This window comes from Panicum virgatum, chromosome 9K (genome assembly GCF_016808335.1).
Source record: "Panicum virgatum strain AP13 chromosome 9K, P.virgatum_v5, whole genome shotgun sequence".
Taxonomy (NCBI): Eukaryota; Viridiplantae; Streptophyta; class Magnoliopsida; order Poales; family Poaceae; genus Panicum; species Panicum virgatum.
In genome coordinates, this window is record NC_053144.1 from 24,795,692 (window position 1) to 24,808,409 (window position 12,718).

Consider the following 12,718-nt stretch of genomic DNA (forward strand, 5'->3'; position numbering starts at 1 on the left):
TGAAGCGAAAAAAGCTGGCTTTATCTGGTTTATAGTTTATTTTAGCACGGGCTCATTGACTTGCTACAGTATCTCAATTTGTGTGAAATAAGTGAAGCTGAAATAAATAAGCTTGCTAAACTGGACCGTAGTTGATATGATTATTTCTTTTTTCCTGTTTCTCTCTAGGCGGTCTTCAAACGGACTCAGCCGCTAGACAAAAGGGATGGAGTACTAAATGATATCTATTTACAAATCTTTTCAGGGATGGGTATAACTTTTTGTGACGAATCTAATGACAGTAGCTATAGCTGATCGATGATTTGCTACAGTGATACTACAGTAACCATCCTCTAATCACGAGGTCAAAGGCCTCATTAGATTTTTTTAGAGTTCCTAGCGCATGAATTCTAAAGTTGGTTTTGCAAATTGCTTTTATTTAATACCCCTAATTAACGGTCAAAATTCATGCTAAAATCTTCCTAGCATGAACCAAACATGGCCAATGCTTGGAGACGCACAACAGTTTTGCTGCTTGCAGGCTCTACTCTCGATACTAGTGCAGGGCGCGCGCGACAGCGCGTTCCTACCTTTCGCGTATCATTTTTTTTGCACTCTTCTCTTGTTTCGTTCATTGATGGTCGAGAGCACAATTGTTTGCATGAAAAGTGCTGTGATTCAATGGCAACCATTGTTGTCTTGTTGATGAGAAATTGAAAAGTAAGAACTTTAAACCGCAAATGTAAGAGCTAATATGAGGTTTAAAGATTTAGGACAACCGACGAAAGGTTCATCAGCTCATTAGCTGGCAACGATATGAATCCCACAGGTAACAATAACAGCAGGTACAATATGGAATAATGGTACGAATAGGAGTTCCGAGAAACTAGAGGCATGAATACGCTTAAGTTATGCTAGCTGGCTATATTCAGTATGACCACGGCACACCAAAAGCAATATTGGTTACATTTCAAGCTCGCAATTCACTTCTAGATATGGTTGGTACTGCAAGATCATCCTATCCTGCAGGAAATGAGTTATTAAAGGGAAAAGTGCTAGTTTAGGAAATATTAGGCATAGAATTTCAGCTGGCTGGTTGAAATGGCGGCAAGCTTCTGACATTTTTTGTGACAAGAGGGTGCCACAAAAGCTAAAAGACAAATTCTATAGGACAACAATTCGTCCGGCGATGTTATACGGTGCTGAATGTTGGCCTACAAAAAGGCGACATATCCAGCAGCTGAGTGTAGCAGAGATGCGGATGTTGCGGTGATTTTGCGGGCACACAAGGAGGGATAGAGTCCGGAACGAAGTTATTCGGGATAGGGTCGGAGTGGCACCAATTGAGGAGAAACTTACCCAGCATCGGCTGAGATGGTTTGGACATGTCCAACGAAGGCCTCCTGAGGCGCCGGTGCGTAATGGGGTTCTTGAGCGGGTTGATAATGTAAAGAGGGGTAGAGGTAGACCTAAACTGACTTGTGATGAGTCGGTTAAGAGAGACCTTAAGGATTGGAATATCTCTAAAGAGATAGCTTTGGATAGGAGCGTTTGGAGACTAGCTATCAATGTGCCTGAACCTTGAACTTATTTCTTTCGGGTTTCATCTCTAGCCTACCCCAACTTGCTTGGAAAAAAAAGTTATGTTGTTGTAGGTGGTATCAAAAAGATTGAAGCATCTTATTTTTTCTGTTGCTAGAGAGGTACTATCAAAGGAAGTTATCCTAAAACGTTCAAATAAAGGATTCCTTGCTTCGTTAGTTTCTATGGAATCTTCCAAGGAGTAGGCATAACTTGACCAGACAGCGTTCAAGCAGGAATGCTATCCTAAATGGCAGCAATGCTATTATCCTGTTAGTGCACAAAATAAATTTTATTTAAAAAAGAATGTAAAGGTTTACTCAAAAGGTAGCAGCAGAGAAAAATTGCATTGGTTGGAGATACCTTCAGGTTTTTCAGGAGCGAGCATGATGAATGTTACAATGTATAGGAGATTAAACATGAATGAGCTGCAGGAAACCTTATGTTGATATGGATTTTCTCTAAAACACTACGGCTTAGTTTGGGAGCAACGGGATACTAACCCTGGGAACAAAACCACCGAGGGGAATTTTTTGTGGCAGATTGAATCCCCGTGATTTTCCCGGGTGCTGTTCCCCCTTCCCCGTTGCTGTTTGGCAGCAAAGAAAGAGATCACAGGGAAACTAGAATTCAACCAGTAGTGACCACGCAGGGTGCCACCAACCAGTAATTCAGGGGATATAGTCAAAGCAAACACGGTAAGGCATCTTACTGCTTCTTATGCTTGTAAGCGCCATATCTTGCTGCTACTTCTGCTTTCGTTTTGATTTGGGGATACTAATAAGCAGATAAGATGAGTAATCCCCGCTTTCTCCTATCCAAGAAGAAACAAATGTACAGAAATTTAAAGCTAGGGTTCCTTACCAGTCCAAATCAAGATGGAATTTGGGATAGAATTGCACTTCATGGAAGCCTATTGCCAGCAAAGGCAGAAACCAAGCGACGACGACGACAACAGGAGGTGCCCGTGGAGTAAAAAGATGCCTGGATCTAGATGTACGCAGCAGAGGGGGATGGGGAGAGTACTGACGTCGTCGCCGGCGAGGTGCAAGCGGGGGCGTAGGTGAAGGTGTCGCGATGCCCGTGACCGTGATGGTGATGGGCATTGAGCCGTGGAGGTGGAGATGCCAGGGCGGCGGCGGCGGTCTCGCCTGCGAGTCGCGAGCGCCGAGGGTGACTGAGCGAATAAGACGGGGAACGCTGCCCGGCCTCCTTGACGTCAGGGTTGTCTCCCCGTGGAAATCGCGTGGATTGGGTCGAGGAACCCCTTCAAAACTGGTTTCCAAAGGTGCATATTAGTTGGCCCGTGAAAATATTCCACACGGACATCCTCCCCGTGGAAAGGACAAGGAACCCGACGGGGTTTCATGCTTCCAAACGAGCCCTACAGGGCTTTCTTTACCATAGAAGAAAATGCAGGGTAACCTTACAGTGATTACACGAGGAGCTTACTATTATTACAATAACAGCTGCCTAATTATTTTTCAAGAGTGGTGGCCAATATATAGTTTAGGCACGATGAGGTGGCGGAAGTTCGACATGTTCTGCATATGTACTATAACAAACAAGAAAATTTGGCAGGGAAGGGAACTGTAATGGTACCTTTAGTGCTGATGGTCCTCAGATAAAATATTTAAGACACAGATCAGGAGTCCGCAGCTCTTGCTGTCCTCTGCTTCTTGAAGAACAGGTTGTTTTATGCACTCATAAGTTGGTTCCCTATCAGATTGTCAAAACAATGTGAGGTTCTTAGTGCCTTGTGTTAGATTTAGTCTCACATCGAAAATTGATGGTGGGAGAGCACAACATATAAGGTGGGGCAGTCCTCACTCATCAGGCTAGTCTTTTGAGTTGTTAGGCCCGAGGCCTTAGTTGGTTGGGCTCCGGTGGACCTAGGCCTAGTAGGGTGCCGACTCGTGGGTATAGCGGGCCGGGCCGGGCCGGGCCGATTTCTGCTACGCACTCTAACAAGTGGTATCAGAGCCGAAGGTTGAAAAATTCGGAATATCTCCGGAGTCACATGGTGACGGGGAGTAAGGTTGCACAGGGTTGTGTGTGACTGGAGAGTTGGACTTGGGGCCTAGTATAACGTCTTCCGGGAGATCACATGGGTTATAGATTATGGGGAGCACAACATATAAGGTGGGGGAGTCCTCACTCATCATGCTAGTCTTTTGAGTTGAGTTAGGCCCGATGTCTTGATTGGGCTTCGATGGACCTAGGCCTGGTAGGGTGCCGGCTCATGGGTATAGCGGGCCGGGCCAGTTTACGCTGCGCACTCTAACACCTTGGTAAACACAACTAATTTACACATAAGCGAGAATACATGTTGATGATACTGAAAGAGCATCTAGGCCCTTAGTGGGTTTTGGTGTATTGATTGACAATACGATTAAAGGACTAACTTGTTTGCATGAGATTATGAGCATGTATTTAATTTGTGGAATGATATAGTTCATGTATTACAAGCAAATGTGTATGTCCCATTAACAATCATTATATGTGACAAGCTAGAATGGGAAAGAAAAATGGAAGAGCAAGATATTCATGTGTAGTATGAAGCCTCTAATATTGTGTTGAAGCTTGTTAGTTTATGTGGGACTCAAAGTGGCAAGCAAAAATTGTAAAAGAAAATAGAGCAAGGTATTCATGGTTAATATAAAGACTCTAATATGCGAAGGCTTGTTTCGGATGTATATGACAAGCAAAACAAGAAAAGGATAATGTGAGCAAGTGTTCATGATTGACATAAAGGCTCAAATATCTATTAAAGGCTTATTCGACTTATGATAGAATTCGTATGACAAGTAAATGTTACGAGAATGAGACACAATATGTTGTTGCATAGTCTCAAATTGGAAAGACTTGTCGTATGAGATGAATATTATTGTACAAGGGAAGCAAGCAAGAGAAAAGTGAATGAGACATGAGTTGATGTGCATATGTTATCTCAAATTAGAAGGTTTGTATATAAGATTGAATTGAGAATTCAAATTGACAACGAAGATTTCATGCATGACACAAATCAATATGAGTTCATGATGGACGGCTAGGATAAAGGTGGAGGACCGAGAGGCGTGTTTCAAGAGGCTACGCAAGCGTTGGCTTGGGGGAGCAAGGGAACCGATACGGGTCAAAATACCGGAGATCCTAGAGTCATGTAGAGCTCTATATTGAAGAGTGATTATTTGGAAAATGGGAGCGACTTGTGAATCAAAGATGGATTCCATTCTTATATGAAGGAAGATTCAAAGCCACTAGCTCAAGCAGTCATGCTCACTGAAATTAAGGATGTTGAAATCCTCAAGATATTGATTGAAGAAGTTCGGCTTGATCAAGACATGAAAGCTCAAGTGTTTTGTATGTCATTTTATGTGAACTTGAGTATAGGATGTCGTACTATCAAGAGGGATGCAACATCAATGGCTCGACATTACCAAAAGTGCTCATAGCTATCCCATGTGAGAAAAATCAAAGAGAAACACTTGGGAGCAGAAAACCTAGTTGGATCGGTCTGACCGGTCCATCCGACCGGTCTGACCGGTCGGGGTCCAACGGCTAGTTAATTTGAACTGACCGTTAATTTGAACTGACCGGTCTGACCGGTCTAGCCTGGCAGTGACCCATTTTACCCTCCTCACGGGTTAAACAGTGAAACATTTTCACTTTTACCCCTCCACCGACAACTCTTTCCTCTCTCCACCGTGCCTCTCCTCCTCATGCACCCAAAAAGACCTCCATTTGCGATTTGGAGTTCAAACCAAGCAAGAAGAGTTTCCTCTTGGGGATTTGGTGCACATCACCGGCCTGACCGCTCTCCCAAGGCGGTTCTTCATTTTCCTCTCAAAGTTTCGGCTCTAAAGATCTGCAACAAAATGACAAGGGGGTATGAGAGGAGAACAAAGCGCAGATTTGATAGTGGCGGTGCAAATCAAGATGAGAGTGGTTCTAGTGGCACCAATGTGATCAGTGGCAGAGAATTGAGGCCTAGAGAGAGAAAGAGATCAGCAACAGCATCTATTGATGACATAGTGGAGGAAAGTGAGCACACCTCTAGTGATGAGGATAATGTGGAGGACTCTCCTTATAGGGTTGAGCAAAGAAGTGGGAAGGCTCCAGCAGAAGAAAGCAGCAGTGAGGAAGAAGAAACTGCTGGAGATGATGAAGTAGAAAAAGAAAAAGACAGGGAGGAGAATCTCATCTATCCTATTATACAAAGGCCTATTAGACTTGGCTCCAGGAAATGTGTTGATTATTAAGGAAAGGGAATGACAAGGGAGGTGAAAAGGTGGAGAAGCATTGATCCTTATCCCGAGCCAAAGAACGCAGTTGATCCTAGATTTCACACCTTGTTCCAGCAGGACTTCTATGAGTCAGTTATTTTGAGGGATAGAAAGATTGCCATTGAGGTACAGTGTGTTGACTGGAGGAGTGTGGAAAAGACTAATGATCCTTTGTTCCAACATATTATAGATGCATGTGAGAGCAAAAATGTCAAGGATCTCATGGGATTTCAAAAGGATTGGAACAAGGAGCTTATTGCCCAGTTTTATGCCACTGTGCATTTTGGATATCTGAAAGACGATAGGGCCATGTTCTGGATGACTGAAGGAAACTACTATAGAATTACTTTTGCTCAGTTTGTTCGTGTGCTTGGACTTGACAGGCATGATGCAAACAGGCCCAAAATTCATAACCAGGTGGCTCTCCCAAATGAGGAAATGAAATTTATGTATCCTAGGAGTGAGACAGGAAATGCAGGAAAAGCAACCGGACTCTACACCTTTTACTCCATTCTAAACCGGTTGCTCAGAAACACCATATCTCAGAGAGGTGGAAATTCATCAGACATATCTCTTCATGCAAGGAATTTGCTAGCATTCTTTGGGCCAAATGGAGAAGAATTCAGTGTGGCTGATTATATATGGGAGGAAATTAAATACATCTCAGAAAACCCATTGAAGATCTGTGCATATGCGCCATACTTGATGGAATTAATTGAAAAGACGACAAAGACTACATATCAAACCGATGTAAAACATGAGTCTTTTCGTCCTAAGATGCCCAAGCATAGAAGGGAGCCATCACCTCACAGATACTCAGAGCCTGAGGATGATATAGTTGTAGAAGAAGAGGGAGGACAACACGCTCAGCAGCAGCAGCAGCCATCTCCTGGTGGACTGACTGGGACCGGTCTGACCGGTGCCCAAGACCGGTCTGACCGGTCTCGGCCTGAGCAGCATAGACACAGGCACGGCTCCACCTCTCCCATTAAGAAGCTAATTAATTTGTTTGTGGGGATGTGTAAGAGCCAGAGAGATATAGAAGTTGAGTAGCAGAGGCAGTGGAGGGCTAGCAAGAAAGAAAGAGATTCAGTTAAGATGATGCATAATGCAATGAATCTACAGCCGCCTCGCTCACCCGTTTCTCCTTCACCTCCTGAGGCTGTAATACCATCAGTTGAGGACCGAGTTCAAGGATATGTGGACTCCGGATACTTTGAGCAGTATGGTAATATCTTATACCCGGATGTCAGTGGTCCTTCTCAGGCACCTCCACCACCTCCTGGAGAAGGAGTGTTTGGCACATCCCCAGGGCATTTCTATGGAGGAGAAGGACCTTCACATGAGTCATCTCGACCTTCTGCAGCAGATCAGCTTGCCACTCGGTTATCCGATGCTGTGTTTGGCCACCACTGGGATGATCATTCCTTGTTAGGTGGAAATGGAGGAAATGGACAGTGATGGGCAGCCTGGTTTCTTCTTCCAGCCCCTTTTATGGTGATGGATGACAAAGGGGGAGAAGAACAAGATTAAAGCTTAGGAAGAGAAGCCTGAAGCAGAATACAAAGGGGGAGAACAACAAGGACTAAAGCTTGAAGAAGAGAGAGAGCTTGAAGAAAAGAGAAAATTCAGAGTTTTTGTTTTCTGTTTCAGACAGGCCGGTCTGACCGGTCTATGCTTTGGAGCTCTGAAATTTGTAATAATCTCGTACTTTATCTAGTCTGTGGACTTGAGGACTTTTGTATTGTGTGTTAATGAGTGTAATAGACTTAATCATTCTATCTAAGTAATATTATGATAGTGTGATGCAAATTGTTTGATGTAATGTTTTTGGCTGGCTGTCTGGGGCAGACCGGTCTGACCGGTCTGTGAGACCGGTTTGACCGGTCGGCACCAGACAGAGTCACTTTTTTTTTTCAATTTGATGAACTGAGTTATCCTGTCATATGCATCACGTGTAGAATTTTTGTGCAGGCATACATACACTTTTTCACCCCACGGATGTTGAGATTTAGGGGGAGTTCCATCTTTCTTTGATTTGTGCAACATTGGCATGTGAGGCCAAATTTGTTGAGTTTTATTCTTTTGCACAAATTAAGGGGGAGCTCGAATTAAATCTGAGAATTCAAAAGAGTTATTGAATATCTTTTTGTAAGCTTTAATCGGTTTGTCATCAATCACCAAAAAGGGGGGAGATTGAAAGAGCATCTAGGCCCTTAGTGGGTTTTGGTGTATTGATTGATAATACGATTAAAGGACTAACTTGCTTGCATGAGATTATGAGCAGGTATTTAATTTGTGGAATGATATAGCTCATGTATTACAAGCAAATGTGTATGTCCCATTGACAATCATTATATGTGACAAGCTAGAATGGGAAAGAAAAATGGAAGAGCAAGATATTCATGTGTAGTATGAAGGCTCTAATATTGTGTTGAAGCTTGTTAGTTTATGTGGGACTCAAAGTGGCAAGCAAAAATTGTAAAAAAAATAGAGCAAGGTATTCATGGTTAATATAAAGACTCTAATATGCGAAGGCTTGTTTCGGATGTATATGACAAGCAAAACAAGAAAAGGATAATGTGAGCAAGTGTTCATGATTGACATAAAGGCTCAAATATCTATTAAAGACTTATTCGACTTATGATAGAATTCGTATGACAAGTAAAGGTTATGAGAATGAGACACAATATGTTGTTGCATAGTCTCAAATTGGAAAGACTTGTCGTATGAGATGAATATTATTGTACAAGGGAAGCAAGCAAGAGAAAAGTGAATGAGACATGAGTTGATGTGCATATGTTATCTCAAATTAGAAAGCTTATATATAAGATTGAATTGAGAATTCAAATTGACAACGAAGATTTCATGCATGACACAAATCAATATGAGTTCATGATGGACGGCTAGGATAAAGGTGGAGAACCGAGAGGCGTGTTTCAAGAGGCTACGCAAGCGTTGGCTTGGGGGAGCAAGGGAACCGATACGGGTCAAAATACCGGAGATCCTAGAGTCATGGAGAGCTCTATATTGAAGAGTGTGATTATTTGGAAAATGGGAGCGACTTGTGAGTGAATCAAAAATGGATTCCATTCTTATATGAAGGAAGATTCAAAGCCACTAGCTCAAGCAGTCATGCTCACTGAAATTAAGGATGTTGACAACCTCAAGATATTGATTAAAGAAGTTCGGCTTGATCAAGACATGAAAGCTGTGTTTTGTATGTTATTTTATGTGAACTTGAGTATATGATGTCGTACTATCAAGAGGGATGCAACATCAGTGGCTTGACATTACCAAAAGTGCTCATAGCTATCCCATGTGAGAAAAATCAGAGAGAAAGACTTGGGAGCAGAAAACCTACTTGGATCGGTCTGACCGGTCCATCCGACCGGTCTGACCGGTCGGGGTCCAACGGCTAGTTAATTTGAATTGACCGGTCTGGGGGACCGGTCTGACCGGTCTGAGTCTGACAGAGCAACGGCTAGTTTTTGAAAGAGGGGTATTTATACCCCACACCCTCACCCATTCGGGTGTGCTGATGCCATTACATTCTAGAGCCATCTCTGAGCCGTGAGAGCACTTGAGAAGTCCTCCCCAACCTCTCTTTGTGAGATTTGAGTGATTAGAGTTGAATCCTTTGAGTTGGGTTGAGCGAAACTTTTGCTAAGAGAGCATTCGAGCAGCGAGAGCATAAGCCCTAGCTTGAGCACTTGTGGTTGCGTCGCCAACTTGATTGAAGCATTTGTTACTCTTGGAGGATAAGCCTCCTAGACGGCTAGGCGTCGTCGGCTAGCTCCCAAGCTTGTGGTGAGCAGCGGCAAGTTTGTTGCAGCAGCGATCGTGTGACACGAGGACACATGGTCATATAGTGGAAAGGAGGAGATAGCTTGACCTTGTGGTCACGATAAGTTTCCTCAACGGAGACTAGGATTCACACGTGGTGAACGTGGTGAATCCGAACTTCGGTGAAACAAATCTCTGTGTCTCCTTGCATTATCTTCATTTAGTTTGCCTCACACTTTATACTCTAGCTTTATTTGTGCTTTCGCTTCGATCTACTTGGCTTTGTTGTTTCTGTGTGTGCAGGGTTAAGAAATACATTTGTAAGCATCTAAAGAAGCACCATACCAAGCTGCATTTGTGCTAGAGCTCGTAAAGGGGAGGATTAACACTTTTGTGCAGGTTCTGCGTAGGACCGGTCTGACCGATTGCTCAACCGGTCTGACCGGTCTGAGTGTTTGAATCCTGTCTCTAAGCCTAGTACCGGTTTGACCGGTCTGCCAGACCGGGCTGACCGGTTGGTTGCTGACATTTGTGTTAAGTGCTTTAATCTGCAGGATTAATTTTTAAACGCCTATTCACCCCCCTCTAGACGACATCACGCGATTAAGGTCCTTTCAGATACAGGTCGTTGAAGTAAGCGATGTCATCTCAAATTCATTGTCAACTAATCTGCACATATAATTTTTGCTTGTAGTCCTTTATTTGAGCAGATTAAGTTCTGTGAATTAAAATGCAAATATGCAATGATATTAGATGGCATCTAGGTCATTTCAGAATTGTAATATTGCTTACGTGCTTGTTATAAGTTTAATAATCTAATCAAGCGGGAATCGAGAATAAAGCACTAATGAGGTGTTTTGAATTTCAAGCTTCAATATTCAGAGATGCATACTGTCGGTGTCCTGACCCGGGGGTCCGGATCCCAACTAGTAAATGCCGCGTGTTTCCTCGTCCCAGATGTTGATGCAAGAGGCAACACAGTAACGCACGGGTTTATCCTGGTTCCGTCCACGGAGCCGTACGTCCAGCAAAGGGGGGGTGTGAGTGCACTGTATTATCTTACACCCGGAGTGCTTGTAGTAGGGGGTACAAGCGGGGCGAGAGAGGGAGGGAAGCTCCCAGGTCTCTGCTAGAAGATTGATTTGAGCATGGCGAATGACGATGTCGGAGCTAGGAGCAAGTGCGTGTGCTCTGAGCAGTGGATGTCTAGAGAGTCGTCCGACCCTTTTAAGGGATGCCCGCCTCCTCCTTTTATAGACACAAGGAGGGGCGGGATACATGAGTAGGGGAACACGGAAGTCGCCGTCTTCCCCCGAATCGTGGGGGTGCAGTGGTCAAACACTATAGAAAGTACACTATGGGGCATGGCGTGGGGCGTGGCGATCGTCCTGGCCATCGTCCTTAGTCTCGCGGAGATCGCGCCGGTGTCCTGCCAACCCCTGTAGGTGGAGTGGTCGTCGCTATAGGGCGTACAGTTCTCCAGATGTGGCGTTCCGTGGGCCCTACGGGTCAGGATCTTGCGTACTCCAGCGGCGGCGGGGCACGCGGCGGTCCCGGACCCCCGGACGGAGTGCTGTCATGCACACTAGGAGGTCCGGGAGACGTGGAGGTCCGAGACCCCTCGAGGGGGGAGGTCCGGGCTCCTGGCTGCGAGTAATGGGCGTCCCTCTCCGAGGGGCTTGTGGCGACACCGGACCCCCTCCCAAGCAGGAGGTGGTCCGGGGCCATATGTATGATGAGGTAGAGTCCGGTCGGCCGGAGTTGGCAAAATAGTGCGGGGAGCAGTGCCGTGCATGCTCCGTCCCGCGTCGCAGGTCCCATAGTATCGCCACAGCGCCCGGGATGGCGGAGCAGTGACCGGAGTTGGTGGATGGGACTCCGGTCACAGCCATCGTGGGAAATGGCGGTCTGACACCGTCTGTCCTGAGCACTGTGGAGGAGTGGTTGGCACTTAAAGCCTCCATACGACGGGTGCGTGAGCTGCAGAGCTGTTTGTCCCTTGTGCCGAGGGGTGGCCTCGAGCGAAGAGGAGATGAGTTACTCCCTCGAGGGCGGGTTCGCTACCCTCGAGCGAGGCGAAGATGATTCGCCCGCTCGAGGGTAGATTCGCCCGCTCGAGGGTAGATTCGCACCGCTGGAGGGGTCTCGACGGGAGCCCTCGAGCGAGGCGGAAACCACCCCGCGGTCCGAGGAGAGCGTGGATGGGCCGCACCGTGTCGGTGGGCCATGTGTTTGGGCTTCTTTGAGTCCTTTCCTTTCTTCCAGATCGGAGGGAGGCCGTGGACCTTTGTGGGCCCAGTCGCCTTAGCATGTGCTTGCGTTTCAAAGCGATCTTAGTACCCGATTAGGGTGTCCCTAATCGTGGTACTCGACAGTAGCCCCCGAGGCTTTGGTCGAGTCAAGAGATTCGGCCAAAGGGTGATTCGGCGATTTCCCCCTTGACGTGATCAGTCAATGCAGCGCACCCACCAGACGCGCCTGAGCGCCAGCCCGGCGGATGTGACAACACGCCGATCGGGGTAGTGCATCCGCGGGTGGAGTACTTCGAGGTGCGCGCCTTTCTTTTGTTCCGGGGACAAGACGTGCCCGCGCGCTGAGGGGGGCCAGGGCGACGATGGCGCCTGCTGCTCGGCAGCTGGCGCTTTCGTCGCGCTGTGCCGCGCTCAGGGCGTTGGCCCCGGCTTCCCTGGTTGCCTTGCGGCGCGCCATTCGAGGGCGGTCGGCCTGAGCCGCTGCTGCGCCGCTTAGCGTCCAGGGGCTCGGCTTCGCTTTATTTCGTTCGGTCGCGTCTCGGCGTGGTAACCGAGGGCATCCTTTGCTCGTGAAGCGCTGCGTCGTCACGGGCGGTCCAAGCCCTTGCCTTTTGACAGGCTTGAAGCTTGGTGCTCGACGCAACTATAAATAGGGGTCGTAGGGTTCCCTTTCTTCTCCAACCTCCCTACTCTTTCTTCTAGCATTGCCCAAGTCTTGTGATGTTTTACTTTGCCTCTCGTGTCCGGCCCCCAGATGGGGTGGCATGGCTTTTTTAGGCTTTGGTGATAGAAGAATGCTTGCGAGTGGTGGGGGAAGACCGGAGAGGGCGTGCGCAC

At 46.3% G+C, this 12,718-nt stretch overlaps 1 long non-coding RNA gene across 2 annotated transcripts; it reads right to left on the bottom strand.

Annotated features, from left to right (window-relative positions):
* Positions 1 to 735: 735 nt before the first annotated feature.
* LOC120650928 lies at positions 736 to 3,894 on the bottom strand. Of its 2 annotated transcripts, XR_005665863.1 has the most exons (4): positions 3,848 to 3,894; positions 3,163 to 3,316; positions 1,687 to 1,830; positions 736 to 1,002 (listed from the first exon to the last, which is right to left on the bottom strand). It is a non-coding gene; the product is annotated as an uncharacterized LOC120650928 (long non-coding RNA). The 2 variants fall into 2 exon arrangements; XR_005665862.1 differs by lacking the exon at positions 3,848 to 3,894 and having other exon boundaries at positions 3,163 to 3,760.
* Positions 3,895 to 12,718: the final 8,824 nt, after the last annotated feature.